This window comes from Podarcis liolepis (assembly GCF_965112155.1).
Source record: "Podarcis liolepis genome assembly, chromosome: 7".
In the NCBI taxonomy this organism is placed as follows: Eukaryota; Metazoa; Chordata; class Lepidosauria; order Squamata; family Lacertidae; genus Podarcis; species Podarcis liolepis.
The window spans coordinates 75681441-75703754 of record NC_139561.1 but is presented as its reverse complement, the minus strand read 5'-3'; the positions used below and the strand labels follow the sequence as shown (position 1 = coordinate 75703754).

The 22314-nt window shown below is 39.2% G+C and overlaps 1 protein-coding gene and 2 long non-coding RNA genes across 3 annotated transcripts in view; all 3 read left to right on the top strand.

The window, feature by feature from the left end:
• Positions 1 to 1460: 1460 nt before the first annotated feature.
• On the top strand, positions 1461 to 8572 carry LOC310712370. Its single transcript, XR_014528859.1, has 3 exons — positions 1461 to 4968; positions 7978 to 7995; positions 8557 to 8572. It is a non-coding gene; the product is annotated as an uncharacterized lncRNA (long non-coding RNA).
• The window catches only part of LOC310712365 (uncharacterized protein), a 40530-nt gene continuing 26785 nt past the window's right edge, over positions 8570 to 22314 (top strand). Inside the window, exons 1-2 of the mRNA XM_083515336.1 lie at positions 8570 to 8575; positions 9080 to 9096. The gene's annotated coding sequence lies outside the window, so the exon portion shown is untranslated. The remainder of the gene's footprint in view (positions 8576 to 9079; positions 9097 to 22314) is intronic.
• On the top strand, positions 10640 to 21988 carry LOC310712371. Its single transcript, XR_014528860.1, has 4 exons — positions 10640 to 10651; positions 18953 to 18970; positions 21087 to 21113; positions 21971 to 21988. It is a non-coding gene; the product is annotated as an uncharacterized lncRNA (long non-coding RNA).

The window sequence follows — 22314 nt, the reverse complement described above, 5'->3', positions numbered from 1 at the left end:
ATGTATTCAATAATAGCCTCATTATAACAATACCAATTTATAATATAATTATTAATACCAATCATTCAAATACCAAATAATATAATTTAGTTACGTTGGCCTCCCACGTGCTAGATTTGATGATTTGATGTTTTTCTTTATTTCTGCGTTCCAAAACCTTATTAGTTTCAATTATATTCCGGTCATAATAATACTCTCTTATACAACAACTGCAATATTAATAACTTCTATTCGTGTTGACAATTAAATGATTTATAAAACTGCAAGTGAGGAACTCAAACCATATCCTTGTTCTTCCTTTGTGTGACAATTATTCTGCCCATGGTGTTTCTTCCTGCCCTTGTAAGATGTTATGTTTTTCTTTCCCCAATTATTGCTGTTATCCATCATATCTTGGGCGGAGCTGATATCCCATTGTTGTTCCAGAAATTTCTCCATCGCTCCATCCCATGCTTCATTTTTATTTTTTTTGCACTGAGAACTTTAACAACAGCTGCAAAAGTCGCTCTGTCCCAGTAAATAGACTTGTCACCATTTCCCCCTCAGCCTGGGAAGAAGAGTTCTCTATCAAACTGCAGATGACTTAATAAAGAACATTATCATTTCCTTCACAGACTCCTTTCACCCTTCCTTCCAGCTGAAGATATATGGCCAATTATCCTTCCAAATAAATTAAATTCCAAATCCTCTTAGCATTATTCAGTTCACTTCATACATAATAAAGGATGGGGTAGAGTCAACTCTAAGTTTCCATGGTAAACATTTTGCAAAATGGCACTTCTCTCCCTTTTTCCTTTTTACACACACAGTTCTGTTTGACGTTGTATTCCATATTTATAATCCAAGTTCTTCCCTCCTCACTTGTACAAATTTAATTTCAACTAACATTCAGAGGAGGGTTGCCGAATCATAAATATAGAGAAGAAAACTTTAAATAAAGAAACCGTAGGCTCCCCTCCACCCCACTGTCTTTTGCACCGAAGTCTTATCCCAAATTCAGACCTTAAAGTCCTTGCAGTTGATTTGTTCTGCAGTTTGTGATCTCATCCCTTCTAGCATGCACCTGTACTTTAGTCCAATTAAGCTCTAATTAACAGGAGAACTTCTGCTTCTTAATGGCAGCATTGGAGGGTTTTCACCAGGTAAGGTGCTTTTGCACTCAGTGCCTCCCTACCACCTGCATTCCATGCCAGAGCAAGAGCCAGCTATCAAGACGAATTGCGAGTGAAGCCCATTCCCCACATCCCTGGGAGAAATTTGCAGTGTTGATTTACCTTCAATCATTCTTGTTTTTCCTTCACCTACGATCTTCCACTGTCATGGGGGCTGCCTTCATTAAGGCAGAGTGAAATGGAATAGAAGCCAACATGTTAGAATGTTTTAGGAATAAAAGAGGCGGTTGGAATTATTATTTTTTAATTTTTTTGCATTGGTTCTCAAAAGAATATAATAGAAAAAAGAAAAGAAAAGAAAGAGAAAAAAGATAATCCAAAAGAACATCAAATCCAAAAATTGAGATTCTATGAATCTTGCTACTTCCCCCCATCTTGTCCGTGGTTACTTCAGACTTTCTTTTCAACTGCATATCAATACTATTCCAGCTTTTCATACCCCATATTACCTATAAATCCTCCTTAAATTACAAGTGTTCCTAAAATCCTACCAATGTTTTCACCTGTTTACAATAGTTTTGTAAATACATAATAAACATTTCCCATTCTTTTTTATATTTGTTGAAAGTATTGCAACCAATCTGATACTTGTTCTTTCACCTCTTCAAATTCCTTTAATTTTACCTGATTTTCTACTTCTGTTAGCAGCTCTATGCATCAGCAAATTACTCCTCATATTTACTTTCTTCAATGAAATTACTTCTAGTGGTGAAAGTCACCATGGTGTTTTTTGTTCTAACATATCTTTATATTTCTCCCAAACTTTAATAATGGATTTTCTTATAATATGATTCTGAAACCCCTGTGTACTTTGATTTTATCGTACCATAAATACACATGCCATCCAAATCTATTATCATGTCCCTCTAGATCTAACAGGTCTGTATTTTTTAATGGATTCAACAGATGCAGGATGCCTCATAATATAGTCTTAAATCTGGTAGAGAGAAACCTCCTCTTTCAGAAATAGGGAACCAGAAGCCAACATTTTAGAATGTTTTAGGAATAAAAGAGGTGGTTGGAATTTTGAGTGGGCCATTAGAATGTATCCAATTTCACTTTGCACCTCTTAGGTATGTGACAAGGCAGTCAGGTGGATAAGTGAATCAGTTTGAACTCGAAGCTTCAGTAGGAACATGGGAAGTTGTATTGCATTGAGACAGACCATTGGTCTATCTAGCTCAATACCGTATATTCTGGTTGATGGTAGCTCTTTGGGGTTTCATATAGGAGTTTTTCCCAGCCTTACCTGGAGATGCTGGAAACTGAATTTAGGACCTGAATGCAACGTGTGTGCTACTTTCTGTAGCCTATAGGTATGAGCTGGAGGACTTATGGATACTTGTTGAAAGTGTCTGTCATGCAGGGAGCACAGGCACATGAACTGCAGGGGCAGGGGAACCCTGTCATTGGCACATAGCCTTCTTTGATCATGAAAGAAGGCATTCTCAGGTGATATCCGGACAACTTGTTCTGACATTCAAATGCTAATCTGCAATGTGCCTTGGTTGTGTAGGTCAGGTGTTTTGTTTTTGTTTCTAGAAAAAATAACATACTTCCATTTCTCAGGAGCCAGAAGCTGGATCAAAGGGCTGTTATCAGTTGCAATAAATGCTGTTAAAACTTATTGCTGAAGCAGAAGAATGGGATCTACTGAGACACCAAGTTCCTGGAAAGATTGTTCTATCATAGGCAACAGCAGATAGCCAAAAATAACCCAGGCAACTGATAAAAAACTGACAATATCCAGATTGTCACATTTACTTGCCCTTTGCTGTTCTGGCAGGTTATGTTCTGATTAGTATGCATAAACATATGTAGAAAGGTCAGGTAAAGGACAAGCGTAAGATGGTGAATGGCTGGTTTGCAGGTGATGGGGAGAGGGTGTTCTGTGATGTAAAATCATAGGAAACTTGCAACATACTGACTTGTGACTCTAGAACAGACCTAGAACAAAAAAAATAGTATCTATCCCAGGCTACGTCCAGAACACAAGTTACCAGCTGTTTTGTTTTTCTAGTGTAGCAAGACCCCTGCCACCAACACTATCATATCCCAGACTGTGAAGCCCAAATAGGGGCCTAACTGGGTAGCAAAGTGTGAATGCATGAAACAGAATCACTATATTGTGGCTATAAATTTTTGAGAATCACTATAATGTGGTCTAATCTTTTAGGAGAGTTACATTTAGTGGAGATTACACTTTATACTTCAGTTTTTACTCATTGATGAAACTTTTTGCTTTTGTTGAAAGGAAACTGACGGCACAAGGGATAGAAAAAGCATGGAAAAGAATATTGTTACTACAGTTTATACTTGGGAAAAAAGGGTAATTGCCATCTAGGTTTTACTCAGAGTAGACCCATTTAAATGAATTGACCTAAATTATCCATGTCAGTTAATTTCAGCGGGTCTACTCTGAGTATGACTAATATTGGCCACAACACATAATTTGGGGGGGGGGGTTAGTGGTGGTTTGTAAATGGACTGATAAAACACTGCACAAATAAATAATGAAATTATGTGTATCACATCAAAATTGCTTTTGCAGCAGTGTTTTAACAATATCAACTTGTGGAATTGACACATACGATAGTAAGTGGGCTACAACTCTACTCTCTTGCAAGTCTGATCTGAAACATTCTTAATTATTTGAACTCAACTTCCCCAAATTCAGTGTGGGTATACATGCAGCTAAGGCAATGACTAGGGACCACCATTCCTGCTAGCCAACTCTAATGGATGACAGCACCCTGGCTCCAAGCATTGAATCAGTGATATTCATCAATGTTTAAAAGGGAAAAAATAGCAGGATAGAAGTCATTTGAAGTGGATGTCAAGTGGACGATGCTACTTAAGTGGGAATGTAAATAGCATCAAATACACATTCAACTCAACTGCAGACACCCCCCATTTATGCTGAAAGATCCTTAGGCTAAATAAAACCAGTCCTTGACTCGCTGATATGATGTGCAGGTTAGGATAGGAACCAAAAACTCTGACTCAGCCCCACTGGGTTACACTTTGAAATTCACGACCTTGTTTCGGATTGGGATTTAACGTAGTGAATTTCAAACATTTGCACATATTAAATACTGGAATTGTAAAGGTAGTAATAGCTAAGCAACTTGCTGAACTCTGTGGGACAGGCTCATGCAGAGCTCGTCTAAAACCCGGGGCAGGAGTCCTTGGTTGTCCGGGAGGAACAAGGTGTTATTGGCATGACAGCGTAAGTCTGGCAGGCCCAGGGCAAGTGTACCAGGCTGCCCCACTGCTTTGTAGACCACCTTATTCTTTGAATTTGCTTAAGAATTGCCACCTCAGAAATTCATTCCATCTTCGTAAGGGTCTCCTCAATTATACTCAGAAATGTAGGCATTATCCATGTCACAAAGAAGTTCTGGCACATTCCTCATTGCACATAGTTAGAAAAGGTCAATTTGGGCCATTTTAACACCCAAGTTAGGAAGAATAATGCCGCCTATTCTTTGTTGCCAAGTTGGCCCCTGGTGTTTGGAACCAACCACTACTTTCCATGTGATGATAGTTATGATGAATTGACCTTTCCTTATTGACAAAAGTCATAGGTTCCCTTGACAATAGAGGTATTACATTTGGTCAACCAGGCTTGAAAATTGAGGACAGAATTATAGTATAAATACAGCAGGTAAAACTGCTCATTCTTCACCTTGGTGACTTCACTCCTGAAAGACACCAACGCAAAGCCAAGATGCATCTCCAGGTTGTGACCACTGCTCTTCTTGTCTTTCTCCTTTGTCCAGATGGGAGCATCTCGGTAAGTCTGTTTTTGCACTTAAGGGAGCCATGTAGAATATTTCAATACTGCTTAGCTAGATATTCAGTGAGCTGCAAGTGCATGTTTTTGTAGGACATAAATGCTCCTTGAGGCAAGATCGTATGAAAACTCCCTGCATTTAGGGGCTATTCTACACACGGGATCTAAAACCTACAATTAAACTTAAGGGATCAATTTAATTGTAAATGTTTTCCATTTGGATAAAAATGAGGGAAATTCACTTCCTTTTAGGATTCTACACCATGGAAAATTGGAAGGAGCTGGCATAGAAACTATAGCTTCCTGAATACAAAGGATAACAATGGCAGCACAAGCCTGTTTTGTTTTGTTTTGTTTAATAGGAAGTAAGTCCCATTAGGTTTAAGAGGACGTATTATCATGTAGTATGCATGGGATTGCATCCATAGTGACAAAATGTGTTTTTCACACATAAGAAACTTTATTCAGAGAAGTTTAGCCTCCAAGTCTAGTGTTTCATCCTTCTTCGTGCTAACAAAATAGAGAAACTGAATTCATATAGCAAAATGTTTCAAGCCTCCTGAAGGCAGAAGCTGAAATGTTCTGCATATATGAATTCAATATCTCGATTTTGTTTGATGCACATACTCACACACATGAGCTGGGAAAATTTCCTCTTTGAAACCCTGGAGAGCTGCGACCAGTCAGTGTAGACAATACTGAGATGTATGGGGCAGTGATATGGCTCAGTATAAGGCAGCTTCCTATGATCCAATGGCTCTAAGATCAGTCTCAGAGGCCTTCTCATTGGCTTGACCTTGAGAATGAATAGGTTGGTGGGTTCTAGGCACATAGCTTTCTTGGTGGTGGAACTTCCTCCCAACAGAACATTTTTTTGGCTTTCTGAGTTCAGATCTTTAAGTGAGCCCCAGAGATCTCTCCATTTTGCAATGTTTTTGAGTGAACTGTTGCTGGCTTCAATCTTTTTTATATATTGCTGCTGCTTCTAATAATTTCTTTTATGGATTTGCTGTATTCTTTGTTTAAAAGAAGGTAAAAATTATTTTGTCCCAGAAATTCAACCAGGCCAGCTGAGCCACCACTTGAATCAGCTTTTGTTGAAGGGGTGGAGGGGGGCTGATGGTATTTTATTTGTCTTAAGAGGCTTGCAGACCAATCAATCTAATTGCTGTTTTTGTTTTTAAACTTAGGCCCCTCAGCCTGTAAGTATTACAAATCTTTTATGCATTGAGAGAACGGTATGACTAAAAAAACCCAAACCCCTTTAGCTAAAAATGGTTGTCATTTTCATGTTTCCAGTGGATAAATAAAAGGGTTTCCAAGATTCCTGCATGCTTGGGAACATCTGGATGCTGACTAGGATCCATGTTGGTTCAACACCCCCCCCCCTCTAATTTCCAAAATTGTTTTCAGGTGTAATAAAGTGATTAAAAGAAAAAATAGAATAAAATGAGAATTTGCATACGTGCCCATAAATGGATTTCTGCAGTTTTAAAATGTTCTACAGTAAGGATAAGGGACGTGGGTGATGCTGTGGTCCAAACCACAGAGCCTAGGGCTTGCCGATCAGAAGGTTGGCGGTTCAAATCCCCGCGAGGGGGTGAGCTCCCGTTACTCGGTCCCTGCTCCTGCCAACCTAGCAGTTCGAAAGCACGTCAAAGTGCAAGTAGATAAATAGGTACTGCTCCGGCGGGAAGGTAAATGGCGTTTCCGTGTGCTGCTCTGGCCAGTAAAGCGAGATGAGCACCGCAACCCCAGAATCGTCTGCGACTGGACCTAATGTTCAGGGGTCCCTTTACCTTTACAGTAAGGATGAGGGGCCATACTGAGAGGTGATCAAGTATTTGACTTTCAAGATCATAAGGATTATAAGAACAGAAAAATATCAGGCCAGCATTATGGTCTCATAGTGGCCAACCAGATCCACATAGGAACCCTGCAAGCCAAACCTAAAATATAGTGTGGTGGTGATTTGCAAATCTTCTCTGTATTGTCTGAATGGTCTGTAGTTTCTTCCCATGAGGCGCCAAAAAAAGAAAAAAACCCAACCTGTTATACAGCCATTCTCTGCAAACCATGATCAGACTTCTTGTTGTTTTTAAAGACAGTTTGAATGATATGTCAGATACAATCTGGCTGTATGGTCACAGGTGGAAGTCTGACATTGACTTTAAAGTTCTGCATACTCCTTTCTCCTTTCTGTCTCATAGTAGTGGTTTACTAGTGTGAGTATTTTATATTACTTTTAATTAGAGAGGGAAATACCTCCAACCTTTCAAGATATTTAACACAGAGAAACAGAAAGAGTGAGAGAAATTAAATGTTATTGTGGCTTTAACATAAGGAGTAGTTTGTCCTGGAGCAGCATCATTACTGGTGAAGGGTGAGTAGCAATGGCTGCAAAATGGAAAGCAGTCCCAATGGTAGAAGTTGCAAAGTTGCTTTGAGAAATGCTGTTCCAATGAAACGTCAAGACTCCTTGGCTGCAAAGCTCTGTCATCAGGTCTAACGAAATTCAACAGCTCTAGGAGTTATTTGGTAGGTCTATCAGGCTTCAAAGTTCTGCATGCTGTTACAGTGATGCCTAGGTTTACAGCAGATAAAGGACCTGGGATACAGCCTACTTTCTCCTTGCATACTCATAGCAGTACCATGGCAACAATCCTTGAAGGCAGATAAAACACCCCCCACCCCACAAACACAAAAAGATAGATGAAATATGCCTGTGGCTTTAAGCATAAGTAGTAGGTGGCCCTGGACTAGCATCCTAAGAGGGGAAAGATCAATAGCAATGGCTGCAAAATTTAAACCAGTCAAAACTTTAGAAGTTGCCAGGTCAGTAGGACGTCCAGTCAATGATGCCTTCTATTGAAGAAATTTGACATAAGCGAGACCTATTTAGAACAGGCAGCAAGTCCACATTTGTCTGTGTGAAATCATCAAAATGTTCACTATATTTATCATGTTCCTATAATACGATTGACTAACATATTTCTTTATCGTCTTTAGGGCCTTCTTGGTGGAAATGTGAGTATTGGCAATCCTCTATGTAATGCCTTAATGATCCACAACATCCTTCACTGGGGGAGGGGCTTGTGTTTCCTGCAAGATTTTGCAGATTAGTTCATTGAAGTATCCCTCAATATTGGCTGATGAGATTTTTGCCACAATACTGCTGTGTGATTGAAATGGTTAAGGCATACTGGCTGCATTACATGGCCCTTACAAATAACAAATACGTAAACCAAAGTATTGTGTGAAGGCATAATACATTATACAAAAAAACAAAATGAAAAACCTGTTAGGTATCTTATTTTTGATCACCTAGTTAGTGAGTCCTGGGTCTAAAAATAGTTGAAGATACCTGATGTAGGTTGTGAATGGCAATGCTGCGTTTTCCCTGCTATGGCCATTCACTGCACAAAAAACAAAAAAACTTCTGGGAAAGGGATGTTTATGCCAGAAGTGTGCCTGATTTTCTATACTCCCACAAAGGTATTAAAGGGCATTAAAACTAAGGAAACATTGCTTAAAAGAGATGTTGATTGTTTTCCTCCTTTTTGATTGATTTCCTCCTTTTTATTTCAGGGTGGTGGTTTACTAGGCGTGAGTATTGCATGTTACTTTTAATTGGACCATCATTGATTGTCACCGGGGGTCAACAGGGGAGGAGGTTACAGTGATGCCTAGGTTTACACCAGATGAAGTATCAAACGGCCACAAAGAATAACAGATTGCATCATCAGGGGCTTCTGTTGTTGTCTCTCCAACAACAGGCCGCCATTTGAAGAGTTTCAAGTCCAGGCAATGATGCTTTCTAAATAGGGAAGAAATTCCATGTAGGTGAGACATATGTAGAACAGACAGTAAAGCCCTATTACTCTGCATAAAAACAAAAAAAAATGTATGTTATATTTGGTCACTTAGTTAAGAAGTGTCCCTCAGGTCCTAGATGCTTTTTATTGTAACTGAAGTGATCCACCAAACCATACTAGGGTTCCATTCAAGTAGAGGATAATTAATTGCCATGTAAGCAGTAGACATCTAGCCTCTCTAGGCAGACTTTGATGTGTTCAATTATTCATAAATTGTGTTAGAGACCTTATTTACGGCCTTCTTGGTGGAAATGTGAGTACTGGAAATCCTATGTAATGCCTTAATGATCCACAACATCCTTCACTGGGGGAGTTGGCCTTTCCTTTCCTGCAAGATTTTGCCAATCAGATAATGGAGGTGTCCCTTAGTGGAAATATTGATTTCCTCCTTTCTAGTTCGTAGTAATGGTTTACTAAGTGTGAGTATTTTATATTACTTTTAATTAGAGAGAGAGAAATACCTTCAACCTCTGAAGGTATTTAACACACACAAACAGAGAGAGCGAGAGACATTAAATGTGATTTTGGCTTTAATAGAAGGAGTAGTTTGTCCTGCAGTAGCATCATAACAGGTGATGGGTGAGTAGTAATGGCTGCAAAATGCAAAGCAGTCCCAATGGTAGAAGTTGCAAAGTTGCTTTGAGAAATGCTGTTCTAATGAAACGTCAAGACTCCTTGGCTACAAAGCTCTGTCATCAGGTCCAACAAGATTCAACAGCTCTAGGAGTTATTTGGTAGCTCTATCAGGCTTCAAAGTTCTGCGTGCTGTTACAGTGATGCCTAGGTTTACAGCAGATAAAGGACCTGGGATACAGCCTACTTTCTCCTTCCATACTCATAGCAGTATCATGGCAACAATCCTTGAAGGCAGATAAAACACACACACCCCCACAAACACACAAAGATAGATGAAATGTGCCTGTGGCTTTAAACATAAGGAGTAGGTGGCCCTGGACTAGCATCCTAAGAGGGGAAAGATCAATAGCAATGGCTGCAAAATTCAAACCAGTCAAAACTGTAGAAGTTGCCAGGTCAGTAGGACATCCAGTCAATGATGCCTTCTATTGAAGAAATTTGACATAAGCAAGACTTATTTAGAACAGGCAGCAAGTCCACATTTGTCTGTGTGAAATCATCAAAATGTTCACTATATTTATCATGTTCCTATAATACGATTGACTAACATATTTCTTTATCGTCTTTAGGGAGTTCTTGGTGGAAAAGTGAGTATTGGCAATCCTCTATGTAATGCCTTAATGATCCACAACATCCTTCACGGGGGGGGGGGGGGGGCTTGTGTTTCCTGCAAGATTTTGCAGATTAGTTCATTGAAGTGTCCCTCAATATTGGCTGATGAGATTTGTGCCACAATACTGCTGTGTGATTGAAATGGTTAAAGCATACTGGCTGCATGACATGGCCCTTATAATTTGCAAAAACAAATACGTAAACCAAAGTATTATGTGAAGGTATATAATATCATACAAAATCAAAACAAAACCAAAAACCTGTTAGGTATCTTATTTTTGATCACCTAGTTAGTGAGTCCTGGATCTAAAAAAGGTTGAAGATACCTGATGTAGGTTATGAATGCCAATGCTGCGTTTTCCCTGTTATGGCCATTCACTGCACAAACAACCCAAATATTTCTGGGAAAGAGATGTTTATGCCAGAAGTGTGCCTGATTTTGTATACTCCCACAAAGATATTAAAGGGCGTTAAAACTAAAGAAACAGTGCTTAAAGGAGATGTTGATTGTCTAAAAATTTATTTCCTCCTTTTTATTTCAGGAGGGCGGTTTACTAGGCGTGAGTACTGCAAGTTACTTTTAATTGGAACATTATTAATTGTCACCGGGGGTCAACAGAGGAGGAGAGGTATAGCCATTCTCTGCAAACCATGATCAGACTTCTTGTTGTTTTTAAAGACAGTTTGAATGATATGTCAGATACAATCTGGCTGTATGGTCACAGGTGGAAGTCTGACATTGACTTCAAAGTTCTGCATACTCCTTTCTCCTTTCTGTCTCATAGTAGTGGTTTACTAGTGTGAGTATTTTATATTACTTTTAATTAGAGAGGGAAATACCTCCAACCTTTCAAGATATTTAATACAGAGAAACAGAAAGAGTGAGAGAAATTAAATGTTATTGTGGCTTTAACATAAGGAGTAGTTTGTCCTGGAGCAGCATCATTACTGGTGAAGGGTGAGTAGCAATGGTAAGGATGATGTTCAGGGGTCCCTTTACCTTTACCTTTACAGTAAGGATGAGGGGCCATACTGAGAGGTGATCAAGTATTTGACTTTCAAGATCATAAGGATTATAAGAACAGAAAAATATCAGGCCAGCATTATGGTCTCATAGTGGCCAACCAGATCCACATAGGAACCCTGCAAGCCAAACCTAAAATATAGTGTGGTGTTGATTTGCAAATCTTCTCTGTATTGTCTGAATGGTCTGTAGTTTCTTCCCATGAGGCGCCCTTGTCTTTTATTGCCTGGTTGTGCATATTAGTTTGTAGAAAAGCCACACAGAAGTGACAGACGAGAGCCACAGAGAAGTACTCAGGCTCTGCTCACGGCAAGGGTGGTGCAAGATTTTGAAAATTCGTTCATTGACATGTCCCTCAGTATTGGGTGATTAGATCCCTCCCACAATACTGCTGTGTACTTGAAATGGTTAAACTCGTTAAAGCACCTTTGCTGCATGACATGGCCCTAATACTTACAAAAACAAATACTTTACACAAAGTATAAGAAGTTTTGATTTCTGGAATTTTAAAATGTCTTTTTGATAGGTCTAAGATTTAAAGGCTGGGCAAATTTTAAGGACTGTAATGGGACGTTTAGGGTTGACCTGGCTGAAGCCGAAGGGAGGTTGACTGTTCTTCTTGGCTGTACCCTTATGCCTTTTCTGCTGGGGCAACTTTCACTGAGACTACAGTGTAGGGAAAAGAACAACTGTTTCCCCCTGAATACCATGGTTGTAGTACTTGAAGGTATTTGAAACACATATTTGATTTAGATGATATAGGGCGTTGCAACCATTTTCCTGTTATGTCCTTTTACTAAAAGAGTTACGGGAACACTCCTGAGAAGGAGATGTTTATGCCAGAAGTGTGCCCAATTTTCTATACTCCCACAAGGGTATTAAAGGTTGTTAACTAATGATAAATTGTTTAAAAGAGATGATTGTAGCAAAATCAATTTCCTCCTTTCTGTTTCAGCTTAGTGGTTTATTAGGCGTAAGTATTGCACATCACTTTTAACAGGAATATCATTAATTATTTTTTAAAAAACAACAATATTGAGCAATCAACTCAACTGCATGTCATAATTGCCCACAACTGTTTATCCCAGATGCCAGTTGCCTCTCGTTTCTGTCACTCACAATCTGTCTTTTAGGATCAGGCAGTCTTGCAGAGGCCACAGGCAAAAGTAATATGAGTTAGATAAGGATTGCTGGGATGATGCATCAAGGAGGATGGTGCCACTGACAATATGGGGGGGGGGGAGAACTTGCCAATATTTTTTCTGTTCATGTTCAGAAAACATGTGTGCCTGACTTTGTATACTCTCAAAAGGGTATTAAAGGTTTTTAACTAAGGAAACATTGCTTAAAAGAAATGTTGGTTGCAGAAATATTGATTTCATCCTTTCTGTTTCAGTGGTGGTTTTCCAAGTGTGAATTTAGTATATTAGTGATTTTACATCTTTAATCTTTGAAGGTATTTAACAATATATCTTCATTCTTTGAAGGTATTTAACACACACACACATAGATGGAGAGAGAGAGAGAGATTAAATGTGACTGTGGCTTTAACATAAGGAGTAATTTGTCCTGGAGCAGCATCAGAACAGGTGAAGGGTGAGTTGCAATGGCTGCAAAATGCAGAGCAGTCCCAAAGGTACAAGTTCCAAAATTGCTTTGAGAAATGTTGTTGACTTCATCAGGTCCAACAAGATTCATCAGCTCTAGGAGTTATTTGGTAGGTTTTGTTGGAAAAACGCCCAGGAAGGCCGCCACCTTCATGCTTCAAAGTTCTGTATGCTAATAAAGTGATGCCAAGGTTTACAGCAGATAAAGGATCTTTTATACAGCCTACTTGCTCCCTTGCATAGTCATAAGAGTACCATGGTTGTGATCCTTGAAGGCAGTTAAAACACACACACCCCACAAACACACAAAGATAGATGAAATGTGCCTGTGGCTTTAACATAAGAAGTAGGTTGCCCTGGACTAGTTTGGCAGTGTGAAATAATCAAAAAGTTCACTATGTTTATCATGTTCATGAAACATGAAGGAATAACATATTTCTTTATCTTGTTTAGGGCGGTGATAGCAGACGTGTGAGTATTGGAAATCCTCTATGTAATGCTCTATGTAATCCTCCACAACATCCTTCAGTGGGGGAGGGGCTTGTGTTTCCTGCAAGATTTTGCAGATTAGTTCATTGAAGTGTCCCTCAATATTGGCTGATGAGATTTGTGCCACAATACTGCTGTGTGATTGAAATGGTTAAGGCATACTGGCTGCATGACATGGCCCTTATGATTTGCAAAACAAATACGTAAACCAAAGTATTATGTGAAGGTATATAATATCATACAAAATCAAAACAAAAACAAAAACCTGTTAGGTATCTTATTTTTGATCACCTAGCTAGTGAGTCCTGGATCTAAAAATGGTTGAAGGTTTTATGTTTTCATTGTGCATTTTATTATATTTTGTATATTTTTATGATAACACTGTATGCCACACTAGATACTTTTACTAAAAGAAGGGGGATGTGTGTTTTTGTGTGTGTTTATTTATTAATTATACTGATTATGTTATATTGATTATGTTAAGATGGATTCTTGCTTTCTATTTTAGAATGGCCTGCCAGTGTCTGTTAGTATTAGACATTACTTACCTTTAGTCTTATTTAACCTTAGCGATATCCAAAAAGTTTCTTTTTCCTTTTTAACGAGAAGGTAAAAACACCACTGCTTGGCTCTTCCTTTTAGAAGTATGAAAATTTGGTTCAGGGCCCTAATCTTTGCAACTAAGTTTAAAAAGCAAATATATACAGTAATTTTTTATATTTTAATTAGGGTTGTACAGTCAGATAGTGTCTCTTATTTCCTAGAGGTGTCCCACAGAAGTAGCTGTTGTGATTTAATTGCCTGTGAAGACCCCCAAACCACCCCCAAAATAATGTCACAACTGACACAGAATTTAGTTTAAGGTTTTTTGGCATTAATTTTGGCCACAACTTTATTGATTACATCATGTGAGTTGTTGCTTAGGCATTGGTTCCAGACTACCTGAACCTGCACAGTAGCAGGAACAGGACTATGTAATGCCTTAATGATCCACAACATCCTTCACTGGGGGGGGGGGGGGCTTGTGTTTCCTGCAAGATTGCTTTCCTCCTTTCTGATTCAGGATGGCGGTTTACTGGGCCTAAGTATTGCATATTACTTTTAAATGGAATATCATTAATTGTCACCGGGGGTCAACAGGGGAGGAGAGGTATAGCCATCCTCTGCATACCATGATCAGACTTCTTGTGGTTTATAAAGAGAGTCTGAATTATATGTCACATGTAAGTTTGACATTGGCTTCAAAGTTTTGCATGCAGTTACATGCACTTATGTCGAATAGAGAGTAAAGCCCTATTTGCATAAAAATGAAAAACTATTATGTGTGTTATATTTGGTCGCCTAGTTAAGAAGTGTCTCTCAGTTCCTAGATGTGGCTCCACTGAAGGCAAGGGTATTTAATTGCAATATGCGTAGTACAAATCTAGCGACTCCAAATTGGCTTTGAAGTGTTCAACTATTCTTAAGTTGTATCAGAGACATTGTTCTCTGTAATGCTGGAGAGCTTTGAATATGATTGTATTATGTCCAGATGAACTTCCACGTTCTCACTAAGATATTTTGATAAGACAGTTGTCTTTACACAAATTAACAGAGCATGGGAAACAAGCAAGACCAATTACAGCTTTTAATTCAGCTTGGCAAAAGTGACCTAGCAGGCAGTAATGGACCCTGGCAGGATAAGGCTCATGACTGGAATGTAGGAACTGAGTGGTATATACAGTTTAAACGGAATAGACCAAACAGGAATGGAGAAGGAGTAGCATTATATGTAAAAGATGTGTACACTTCTGACGAAATCCATGACCTGAAGCATGGAAAGCAGACTGAGAGGATATGGGTGAACTGTAGGAGAGAGAAACAACAGTGACCTTCCTGTGGGGGTCCACCTTTACCAGTGAGAAATAATCAAAATGTTTGCTATATTTATCATTCTTGTGTTCAGAAAACATAATGGAATAATTGCTTTCTTTATCTTTTTTAGAACCTTCTTGGAGGTAGAAATCCTCTATGTAAAGCCTTAATCCTTCGTTGGGGCAGGGGGGCTTGTCTTTACTGCAAGATTTTGCAGCTCATTTCATTGAAGTGTTCCCCAGTGATGTCTTATTATGTTGATGAGTTAAATAGTAAATTCATGCTGATTGAAAGAGAATAGTGGCTAAACCCTGAAGCTTTAATTGTGCACAACTATTCAAATGTTGTGCACAACCTGTTTTTACAAAACGATGTTTTCACAAAACACACTGGTTTCTATTTTAGGGTGTGCCTGGACTTTCTGTAATTGTATTGAATTACTTTTCTTCGACATTCATTAACTTTAGGGAGATCAGAAAGAGGTTTAGTGGCACAGTGGTCGCCGCCCCCCACACCTGCACCTCTTTCCCCGGCTTGGACTATCCTTTTTTTTTTTTTTTGCTCTTTAAGATATGGCAACCCTAATTCTAAATACATTCCTTTAGTCTTAAATAGCACACTTCCCCATATACCTCAGAGATTACCATTTCTGTACATGATATCAAAGACAGACTTAAAGAAGCTTTTGTGACTTCCGATGATGTCCAATATATAAAAAGGTAACTAGGCTTACAAATGCTCTCAGGAGCTATGTTCCCCTTCATTCTGGAGAGCCATAGATATATTAGTGTTGGGAAGTTTGCCCAGTATTGCTTCTTTTTGTCCCAAATGATGTTTTCACATAACTTACTCCTTTTGTGTTTTAGAACTCGCCTGTCCCAACTGATGTACTTGTAAGTTCTCTATATTACTAACCTTTGGGCAATGATTATCCATGTGCTTTATAAGCTCATTAAGACCAGTGCTTTAAAAGCACTTGGATGTCTTTTAAATATATGGTGTAGATGTGACCCAGTACTGTATTTTCTATGTTATGGCTACAGACCCTCCAAGTGTAACGATTTTCCAGGGACGTCCCTCATTTAGAGAAGCCATACTGGTTTCTGATTTTATCCCAGAATGTCCCACTTTTCTTTAGGACATCCCTATTTTCATTGGATCATTGTTGGAGGGTGTGGAGACATCCGACCCCTGTGCCGTCTGAAGGCAATCCTGTAGAGGGATTTTTTCTTTATGTTTCATGTTTTTAATATAGGTTGGAAGCCGCCCAGAATGGCTGGGCAACCCAGTATGATATGTGGGGTATAAATAGTTAAATTATCATTATAGAATGAGACATCCTTATTTTCATTGAATAAATGTTGGAGGGTATGTGGCTATTGCCTGAAAGAACTACGCTAGCACTCCTATGCAGGGTTCTGCCTGAACTATGCTGGCCTGATTACAGTCCGATAAGGATACTGTGAATATCTACTGAGGAAACACCTTGCTTTGCAGAGTGATAGCCTACTGTTCCTATTTACATTAACCTCTGAGGAACTGAGCCCTTATGCTGCATATTTAGAAACTGGTTTTATGTTTTCATTGTGCATTTTATTATATTTTGTATATTTTTTGATAACACTGTATGCCACACTAGGTACTTTTACTAAAAGAAGGGGGATGTGTTTTTTTGTGTGTTTATTTATTAATTATACTGATTATGTTATATTGATTATGTTAAAATGGATTCTTGCTTTCTATTTTAGAATCGCCTGCCATTGTCTGTAAGTATTAGACATTACTTACCTTTAGTCTTATTTAACCTTAGCGCTATCCAAAAAGTTTCTTTTTCCTTTTTAACTAGAAGAGAAAAACACCACTGCTTGGCTCTTCCTTTTAAAAGTATGGAAATTTTAAAAGTATGAAGATTAGCGTTCAGGGCCCTAATCTTTGCAACTACGTTAAAAAAAGCAAATATATAATATTTTATATGTTAATTAGGGTCAGAAAGTGTCCCTTATTTCCTAGAGATGTCCCACAGAAGTAGCTGTTGTGATTTAATTGCCTACGAATACCCCCCAAAATAATGACACAATTGACACAGAATTTAGTTTAAGGTTTTTTTGGCGTTAATTTTGGCCACAACTTTATTGATTACATCATGTGAGTGGTTGCTTAGGCATTGGTTCCAGACTACCTGAACCTGCACAGTGGCAGGAACAGGACTGACACTGGGCACCATCATATGTCAGCAAGGGAAAGCATCCTAGGGGAGCGAGAAGCTGGCTTCAATCTCACAGCTCACCCCAGATGCTCCCAGGGGTTGTTCTGGCATGGCCCTAGTCCTTAACAGTGTTCGGACAAAAGCAAGGCGAGCCCCTGGATTCCTTTAACAAAATTCTCTAGCAGAAGTGATGGAGGGGCAGGCACAGCCAACCATTTCCCCTCCACAAAACATTGAACCAATGCCCAACCACCAACCTTACAAAGTTGTGACAATTGGCTTCACGGTAGGCAAAAACCAAATGGCAAGAGACAATCAGCAAAATGGCAAAATTCCTACTGGGGCCCTGCTTCAAAACAGATTACCCCTAGACAGGCATAGCAAGGCCAAAGACAGCCCTAAATATAGGGTGGGAGGGCGGGTGATCCGATGCACATCGCAGGAAAGAGAAAGCTCCCAGAAATGTGCAGCAGCTTAAATAGCCCCTCAGTAGCCAATAGACGACCCAACAGGCCAAATTTCTACCCCAGCAACCGAGGCGCAACCAAGGGGGTTGTTGTGGCTATCCAAACGGTCCTGCCACATAACATGAGGCAGTTTAGGTGATCTCACCGCAACACGTGCCCTCCATGATGGAGGACACAATTTGTGCACAACTACTCACAAATGCTCTCAGGAGCTATGTTCCCCTTCATTCTGGAGAGCCATAGATATATTAGTGTTGGGATGTTTGTCCAGTTTTGCTTCTTTATGTTCCAAATGATGTTTTCACATAACTTACTCATTTTGTGTTTTAGAACTTGCCTGTCCCAACTGACGTACTTGTAAGTTCTCTATATTACTAACCTTTGGGCAATGATTATCCATGTACTTTATAAGCTCATTAAGACCTGTGCTTTAAAAGCACTTGGAATGTCTTTTAAATATATCGTGTAGTTGTGATCCAGTACTGTATTTTCTATGTTATGACTACAGATCCCCCAAGTGTAATGATTTTCCAGGGACGTCCCTGATTTAGAGAAGTCATACCGGTTTCTGATTTTATCCCGGAATGTCCCACTTTTTTTAGGACTTCCTTATTTCATTAGACCAATGTTGGAGGGTGTGGAGATATCCGACCCCTGAGCCGTCTGAAGGCAATCCTGTAGAGGGATTTTTTCTTTATGTTTCATGTTTCTAATATATGTTGGAAGCCGCCCAGAATGGCTGAGTAACCCAGTACGATGTGTGGGGTATAAATATTAAAATTATCGTTATGGAATGAGACAGCCTTATTTTCATTGAAGAAATGTTGGAGGGTATGTGGCTATTGCCTGAAAGAACTATGCAAGCACTCCTATGCAGGGTTCTGCCTGAACTATGCTGGCCTGATTACAGTCCGATTAAGGTACTGTGATTATCTACCGAGGAAACACCTTGCTTTGCAGAGTGATGGCCTACTATTCCCATTTACATTAACCTCTGAGGATCTGAGCCCTTATGCTGCATATTTAGAAACTGGTTTTATGTTTTCATTGTGCATTTTATTATATTTTGTATATTTTTATGATAACACTGTATGCCACACTAGGTACTTTTACTAAAAGAAGGGGGGTGTATGTTTTTGTGTGTGTTTATTTATTAATTATACTGATTATGTTATATTGATTATGTTAAAATGGATTCTTGCTTTCTATTTTAGAATAACCTGCCAGTGGCTGTGAGTATTAGACATTACTTACCTTTAGTCTTATTTAACCTTAGCGATATCCAAAAAGTTTCTTTTTCCTTTTTAATGAGAATAGAAAAACACCACAGCTTGGCTCTTCCTTTTAGAAGTATGAAAATTTGGTTCAGGGCCCTAATCTTTGCAACTGCTTTTAGTAATCAAACATGTTATACCATATTTTTCCATGTATAAGACGAACTTTTTTGACCCAAAAATGAGGTTCAAAATTAGGGTTGTCTTATACATGGGTAGTGCCAAGGGGGGACGGGCAAATGGTTTTTTGGTGCAAGCCCGAGATTGTAAGCGGAGATTGTAAGCAATGTGAGGGGTTGTGTGCTGCATGCTGTCGGGTGAACTATTTTTGGCATCCCCCCCCAAATAATCCTTTCCAAAAGCTCAATCTCCCCCTATTTTCTATATATTGAGGCCCCAAAAATAGGGGGCGTCTTATAGACGGAAAAATGCGGTATATTAATTGTGATCATGCAGTTGAGAAGTATCCCTTAGTTCATAGCAGGGTTCTGCCTGAACTATGCTGGCCTGATTACAGTCCGATTAAGGTACTGTGATTATCTACTGAGGAAATACCTTGCTTTGCAGAGTGATGGCCTACTATTCCCATTTACATTAACCTCAGAGGAACTGAGCCCTTATGCTGCATATTTAGAAACTGGTTTTATGTTTTCATTGTGCATTTTATTTTATTTTGTATATTTTTTGATAACACTGTATGCCCACTAGGTACTTTTACTAAAAGAAGGGGGATGTGCATTTTTGTGTGTGTTTATTTATTAATTATACTGATTATGTTATATTGATTATGTTAAAATGGATTCTTGCTTTCTATTTTAGAATGGCCTGCCAATGCCTGTGAGTATTAAACATTACTTACCTTTAGTCTTATTTAACCTTAGCGCTATCCAAAAAGTTTCTTTTTCCTTTTTAACTAGAAGAGAAAAACACCACTGCTTGGCTCTTCCTTTTAAAAGTATGGAAATTTTAAAAGTATGAAGATTAGCGTTCAGGGCCCTAATCTTTGCAACTACGTTAAAAAAAGCAAATATATAATATTTTATATGTTAATTAGGGTCAGAAAGTGTCCCTTATTTCCTAGAGATGTCCCACAGAAGTAGCTGTTGTGATTTAATTGCCTATGAAGACCCCCAAAATAATGACACAATTGACACGGAATTTAGTTTAAGGGTTTTTTTGGCATTAATTTTGGCCACAACTTTATTGATTACATCATGTGAGTGGTTGCTTAGGCATTGGTTCCAGACTACCTGAACCTGCACAGTGGCAGGAACAGGACTGACACTGGGCACCATCATATGTCAGCAAGGGAAAGCATCCTAGGGGAGCGAGAAGCTGGCTTCAATCTCACAGCTCACCCCAGATGCTCCCAGGGGTTGTTCTGGCATGGCCCTAGTCCTTAACAGTGTTCGGACAAAAGCAAGGTGAGCCCCTGGATTCCTTTAACAAAATTCTCTAGCAGAAGTGATGGAGGGGCAGGCACAGCCAACCATTTCCCCTCCACAAAACATTGAACCAATGCCCAACCACCAACCTTACAAAGTTGTGACAATTGGCTTCACGGTAGGCAAAAACCAAATGGCAAGAGACAATCAGCAAAATGGCAAAATTCCTACTGGGGCCCTGCTTCAAAACAGATTACCCCTAGACAGGCATAGCAAGGCCAAAGACAGCCCTAAATATAGGGTGGGAGGGCGGGTGATCCGATGCACATCGCAGGAAAGAGAAAGCTCCCAGAAATGTGCAGCAGCTTAAATAGCCCCTCAGTAGCCAATAGACGACCCAACAGGCCAAATTTCTACCCCAGCAACCGAGGCGCAACCAAGGGGGTTGTTGTGGCTATCCAAACGGTCCTGCCACATAACATGAGGCAGTTTAGGTGATCTCACCGCAACACGTGCCCTCCATGATGGAGGACACAATTTGTGCACAACTACTCACAAATGCTCTCAGGAGCTATGTTCCCCTTCATTCTGGAGAGCCATAGATATATTAGTGTTGGGATGTTTGTCCAGTTTTGCTTCTTTATGTTCCAAATGATGTTTTCACATAACTTACTCATTTTGTGTTTTAGAACTTGCCTGTCCCAACTGACGTACTTGTAAGTTCTCTATATTACTAACCTTTGGGCAATGATTATCCATGTACTTTATAAGCTCATTAAGACCTGTGCTTTAAAAGCACTTGGAATGTCTTTTAAATATATCGTGTAGTTGTGATCCAGTACTGTATTTTCTATGTTATGACTACAGATCCCCCAAGTGTAATGATTTTCCAGGGACGTCCCTGATTTAGAGAAGTCATACCGGTTTCTGATTTTATCCCGGAATGTCCCACTTTTTTTAGGACTTCCTTATTTCATTAGACCAATGTTGGAGGGTGTGGAGATATCCGACCCCTGAGCCGTCTGAAGGCAATCCTGTAGAGGGATTTTTTCTTTATGTTTCATGTTTCTAATATATGTTGGAAGCCGCCCAGAATGGCTGAGTAACCCAGTACGATGTGTGGGGTATAAATATTAAAATTATCGTTATGGAATGAGACAGCCTTATTTTCATTGAAGAAATGTTGGAGGGTATGTGGCTATTGCCTGAAAGAACTATGCAAGCACTCCTATGCAGGGTTCTGCCTGAACTATGCTGGCCTGATTACAGTCCGATTAAGGTACTGTGATTATCTACCGAGGAAACACCTTGCTTTGCAGAGTGATGGCCTACTATTCCCATTTACATTAACCTCTGAGGATCTGAGCCCTTATGCTGCATATTTAGAAACTGGTTTTATGTTTTCATTGTGCATTTTATTATATTTTGTATATTTTAATGATAACACTGTATGCCACACTAGGTACTTTTACTAAAAGAAGGGGGGTGTATGTTTTTGTGTGTGTTTATTTATTAATTATACTGATTATGTTATATTGATTATGTTAAAATGGATTCTTGCTTTCTATTTTAGAATAACCTGCCAGTGGCTGTGAGTATTAGACATTACTTACCTTTAGTCTTATTTAACCTTAGCGATATCCAAAAAGTTTCTTTTTCCTTTTTAATGAGAATAGAAAAACACCACAGCTTGGCTCTTCCTTTTAGAAGTATGAAAATTTGGTTCAGGGCCCTAATCTTTGCAACTGCTTTTAGTAATCAAACATGTTATACCATATTTTTCCATGTATAAGACGAACTTTTTTGACCCAAAAATGAGGTTCAAAATTAGGGTTGTCTTATACATGGGTAGTGCCAAGGGGGGACGGGCAAATGGTTTTTTGGTGCAAGCCCGAGATTGTAAGCGGAGATTGTAAG